Here is a 6,252-nt window from a genome sequence, read left to right on the forward strand (position 1 = left end):
TTCGTTCCTCCGCAGTGCACGGCGAACATGCCCACTCCCTGCACGAGGAAATCGCCTCCCTTCTAATCAAGGACACGATAGAGCCTGTCCCTCCAACCGAAACGAAGAAGGGTTTCTGCAGCCCTTACTTCGTTGTACCCAAGAAAGGCGGCGGCATACGACCGATCTTGGACCTGCGAGTTTTCAATCGGACCTTGTCCAAACTCCCGTTCAAAATGCTTACCCAGAAACAAATTCTATCTGGCGTCCGGCATCTAGATTGGTTCGCAGCGGTAGACCTGAAGGACGCGTACTTCCACGTCTCAATTCGCCCTCGACATCGACCCTTTCTACGGTTCGCGTTCGACGGCCAGGCGTATCAGTACAAGGTCCTCCCCTTCGGCCTGTCTCTGTCCCCTCGCGTCTTCACGAAGGTCGCAGAGGCGGCTCTTGCCCCGCTACGAGGAGCGGGCATACGCATACTCAGTTACCTCGACGATTGGCTCATTTTGGCCTCCTCGCAGGAATTACTATGCGCACACAGAGACCAGGCACCTCGGCCGTTTAGAGTTTCAGGTCAACTGGGAAAAGAGCAAGCTCACCCCGGTCCAGAGCATCTCTTTTCTCGGTTTGGAGTTAGACTCAGTCTCAATGACAGCACGTCTCTCCAACGAGCGTGCTCAGTCAGTGCTGGAATGCCTCGCTTCTTTTGAACCAGGCACCGTGGTCCCTTTGAAACGTTTCCAACGGCTCCTGGAGCATATGGCATCCTCCGCGGCGATCCCAGTTAGGTCAGTGCTCGTGTTTCTTCAGGAGAGGCTGGAGAGGAGGCTGTCCCCCTCCACCCTCAAGTTGTATGTTGCCGCTATCGCGGCCCACCACGACACGGTAGACGGCAAGTCTCTTGGTAAGCACGACTTAATCGTCAGGTTCCTAAAAGGTTCCCAGAGGATGACTCCCTCCCGGCCTAACCTGTTTCCCTCCTGGGATCTCTCGGTCGTCCTTATGGGACTCCGGAGACCCCCCTTCGAGCCGCTTGACTCAGTTGGACTCAGGGCCCTCTCTCTCAAGACCACCCTGCGGATCGCGCTCGCTTCCATCAAGAGGGTCGGGGACCTGTATGCGTTCTCTGTTAGCGACGCTTGCCTGGAGTTCGGTCCGGCGGACACTTTCGTGATCCTAAGACCGCGACCGGGCTACGTGCCCAAGGTTCCTACCACACCCTTCAGGGATCAGGTGGTGAACCTGCAAGCGCTGCCCCGGGAGGAGGCAGACCCAGCCCTTTCACTGCTGTGTCCAGTACGTGCCTTACGTATTTATCTGGACCGCACACAGAGCACCAGACGCTCTGAGCAGCTCTTCGTCTGCTTTGGGGGACAGCAGAAAGGGAATGCTGTCTCCAAGCAGAGACTCGCCCACTGGGTTGTCGACGCCATTTCCCTGGCTTATCACACCCAGGCCGTGCCCCCCTTTGCGGGTCTGAGCCCACTCCATCAGGAGTGTTGCATCCTCGTGGGCACTGGCTAGGGGAACTGCCCTAGCAGACATTTGTAGAGCAGCGGGCTGGGCAACACCTAACACTTTTGCGAGATTATACAATCTCCGAGTTGAGTCAGTGTCGTCCCGTGTTCTCTCAGGTACCGAGCCCGTAGAACTCGGTGGCACGTCCACGATCTGACCAGGTGAATCGCTTGCACCCAGCGCCCTTCCCCCTAACCAGGGGAAACAGTGCGCCTTCATTCCCAGGAGATCCCAGGTTTGGGACACTGGTTGACTCCTCCCTAGCCCTCGTGGGTCGCAGTTCTGCGGAGGAACTCGCCGACCCAAACCACTGCGGGTACCGCAAGCTACCCTGTACTGGTATAGGTGCCCCACAGGTAAGGCCTCCTGTTCGGACTCCCCCTGTGTGTAAAACCATGGTTCTGTCCCCTCACGAGTTGACTCCGTGTTTCCCTTAGGCAGTTACAGCTGCCTCGGTTGCCGTGCTGTATGCTTCCCCCCTCTGCGAGGCTGGATCTACCACCGCACTACTTTTCCGCATAAGACCTAAGTATAGGCCATGCGATGTATTTGCCACTCAAAATTTGCCTCCCCTCCCGGGTAGGTGTGGCCTCCGCAGGGTCTTCTCCGCCCTAATAAGGGCTAAGACCCCCTTCCCTCAATGCGTGTAAGGGCCCCGGCCGTAGTTGCTCTATGCGAGAAACATAGAGAGAAAAGAGGCCCAGCCAGGCTGGCCCGTTCCCATGTTGGCGGCCATCACCTTGTTCCCCCCTCCAGGGTAACGATAAGGAATCCTGATGGCTTAAATGGGGCATTGGGGAAGGGTACGTGCAGCCTGATACAGTTGGTCGTTCTGCACGTAGGAATACCTGCTCGCTCCTGTATCAGCAGATTACGTACACGGCTCAGCGCATGGCTCTTTTTAAGTGGACCCCTAGTGTCGCTTCTCTGACACAACGTGGAGAGAGCGACAGAAGGGGAACGTCTAGGTTACGTATGTAACCTCCGTTCCCCGATGGAGGGAACGAGACGTTGTGTCTCCCCTGCCACGTCGCTGAGCCGAGCCCCTGTTGTGGCCGGACCTTTTCCGGCTCCTCAGAAAAATCCTGAATGAACTCCCGTATTTGCGCCGCTTAAATACCCTTATGTCCGGGGCGGGACATGCAAATGCTGGTTGCCAACTCTCATTGGCCTTTTTTCATAGTTCAGAGGTGAATATCGGCGCTCAAGAGAGACCCCTAGTGTCGCTTCTCTGACACAACGTCTCGTTTCCTCCATCGGGGAACGGAGGTTACATACGTAACCTAGACGTTACGTATGTAACCTCGGTTCCCTGAGATTAAGGAAACAAGACATTGCATAAGCTGGCCGACACTATGTACTTACACAATACGGTATAGACACGGTACATGGAGATACCAGACAGTTTTGTGCCTAAAAGGGCAGGGCTAAACCAATATAGCCAATCCTGCCGTTATTGTAGAAAGGTTTCAACTGTATCTTGCTCTCTTGTATTAGCATTATGTACAAACATCTCTATTTAATGAAAAAGACTATAGCTGTGTTCCAAATGACACACTGTACACTCACAATATACACCACCATCTACTGTATGAATTTTCAAAGTGTTGTTTTGTCCCAAATTAACATTTTTATTACTACACAGAATCACTCTTTTTTAGCTGACAGTAGTGACGTTTCAAACACACATGATGCATTGCCGCTAGCTTTAGCATGTTAGCCAAACTCCGTTCACCACTTATACCTCAATTATTTTGTACATATTCACACAGTGTGGGGTGATGGTAAAGCATTCAACTTGCATTTGTAACTTACTGTCTTCACATAAGTTTGAGTAGTTGCCACAGTCACCAATAATTACAATTCTTTTGTCAGAAAAGCATTGTGGCCCCATAACTTCTCCCTTTCCATTACGTTGGTCAAGCCGTGAGTGCTGAGTGCATAAAGCATCAAATAGTTGATAATTTGATAAGCCTATCTGTTTAGCCTTACTTTATATGATTATGTGACCAATTTTATTATTTGTATTTAGTATTGTTTTTCCCTGCTGTCCACAACCCTACCAGAACATACCTGTAAATCAAATTTTCGGTCATCTACCAGTTGAGAACAAATGCTCTAAATATATTCACCCACTGCCTTTAACATTATCTTAACATGTTCCTGTGTTATTTACATAACTTCAGGGTCACCAGTCTTTAAAAGCTCAAGGTAGAAGCCAAGGCTTGTACTATAAGTCAGCACATCATTACATCTCGATTGATCTAATGACCTGTAAAAGTCCATAAATGAAAGAAAATGTCAAAGAAATACTAATAAACATTGCCCAGAGTAAGTCAAGTAAGTTAACATATCAAAAAACTGATTATTGTGTAGTTGTACCATCATCCAATACAGAGAGAATATATAACAATAGAGCATGCAGAAGAGTATACAAGCTGTCACGAATGAGACTATGAAGGCCTAAGTACAAATCAATGACCCACAGCTACAAGTAAAGCTGAGACTTAGGCGAACGGGTCATCTTTTTGTTCCCATGGCTTCAATTACTCCTTTTTTTTATCTGCCCATCCCAGTGGGCACATAACTCTTGCTTTTCTTAAGAGAAGAGGGGGATTTCTGGGTTAATCTGTCCTCTAATATAGTTATAGACTAATACATCTGGTGCCAAAACCATATGTCCTTCACTCCGATATAGAAATGAGCTCTGCAAGGATAATTTTGCCTTGAACTTCATCCAATATTTAATTACCAGAGATTTCTACTGTTAAGATCTCTTGGCATGTAGTTGTAAAGATATCACATTAATGGGTAAATCTCATGAAAACATGCCCAGGTCACATTCATTAAGAAAAAAAGACTATATTAAATCCATTAAGACTATATAAGACACCCCCACCCCCCAAATTCTCATTACCACAATGCATCCACAAATGTTACTTTTAAGCTTTGTAATTCCCATTATTATCAATGGTGATTCTCATTACTGTAATACAGTAAAGAGAACACTACAAATACTATCATGATGTATACCATTTAAATAATACATAGACTATATATATATTTTGCTTTAGAGTAATGAGAATTTAGAGATTTACTCAAACACACCAATGCAGATTACAAAGTCTCAGCCTCTCACACGATTGAAACAAAATGTGTCCTTGAATTATTGTATGTGATAAGACAGATTTTTCTATTTTTTAAATAGATTAACCCTAAATGTTCATTAAACTGGACAACTGTACATTATTTTGCCAGCACATCACTCTACACAGAATTATTTATATCTTATTTATTGACTGAAGGTCAGCTGTGGCACTTAAAACTCTCATCTGTCTCCATTTATGATTTGTTTTTCTCTGTTCTCTTTTGATAATCACATGGAATTCAAAATGGCCCAGCCTGATGACTTGGAAAACATTGTATGTAATTGTTCTAGGACTCTTCTAATTCATAACAAACTACAGTATGTTCTCTGAAGGAAGGACCAGATTGTGGTCTGACAGCAATGTGAAGAAACATAATGTTTCTTGAAAGTCCTGAATCTTCATGCACATGGCCTTCCATGTCTGTCAATGTCTCACCATTCACTGTCAGTTTTGTAAAAGTGAACCATTGCTCTTTTCTGAGACACTGACATACTGTAGCTGGAAGCTGTGAAAGATTGTTATTTTTTCCTAAACAAAACTGTTATATGTGCCTGAAAACAAACAAACTGCATCTATAATGGAAGAGTATAAAATACTGTTAAACAATCAGCTTTTATTACTTGCGGGCACTGAGGGTCATAATTTAGTCTATGATGTGTAACATTTAAAGGGCTAGTTTACCCAAAATATTAAATTCCATCATTAATTACTCACCCTTGTGTTGTTACAAACCTGTATAGCTTTCATTATTTCGTGGAACACAAAACAAGACATTTTGAACCATATACTGCTCACTCTGACATTTCCATTTTTCAAGCTTCAAAATGGACTTATATAGTGTAGTGTGTGTATATATATATATATATATATATATATATATATATATATATATATATATATATAGCTTATTATAAACTATGTATAAATATATAGTTTATATAATATAGTGCACAAGTCTTATATACTGTTTTATTTTATAAAGAAAAAAGTTGCATGGAAAAGAGTGACCAGTATATTCTTCATGATTTCTCCTTTAGTATTCCACAGAAGCAAGTAAGTCATATGGGTTTGGAACAACATTGGGATGAGTACACAATGAATGAATTTTCAACTGTGAGTTAACTATTCCTTTAAAATTCATAGTACTATTCTTTTAGATGAGAAATTATATTATAATATGTGTTTCATTTTTATGTGGGGCAGTACAAAGTTCAAGCCCAGGTGCCCTAATAATATATAAACATGTACAGATCTCAAAACATTTAATGTGTATTCTAAATTCAGAGGTAGAATGAGTATTAAAAATGTGTATTATTTATGAAGACAAAACTATTTTGTTAAATCGACCTAAAAAAAAAAGTGTTATTCAGTAAAAAGAAAGATGGTGTGTGGATTTCTTTCTTTCTTTTATAAGCAAATCCATCCAGCTCATCTCTGGACTGTTGCACAGGGTGTGATCTCTGATACTGCAGATATTAGTAGTTCCTTTCTGCTGACAAGGCACTATTTTACATTCAACCAGTCATTTACAGTGTGGAAACATCACATTCTCTCTGTCACAGGGAGAGCAGAGCACAAGTTCACTTTATTCTGCAAGTGCTAT

The sequence above is a fragment of the Xyrauchen texanus genome, chromosome 14 (genome assembly GCF_025860055.1).
Source record: "Xyrauchen texanus isolate HMW12.3.18 chromosome 14, RBS_HiC_50CHRs, whole genome shotgun sequence".
Taxonomy (NCBI): Eukaryota; Metazoa; Chordata; class Actinopteri; order Cypriniformes; family Catostomidae; genus Xyrauchen; species Xyrauchen texanus.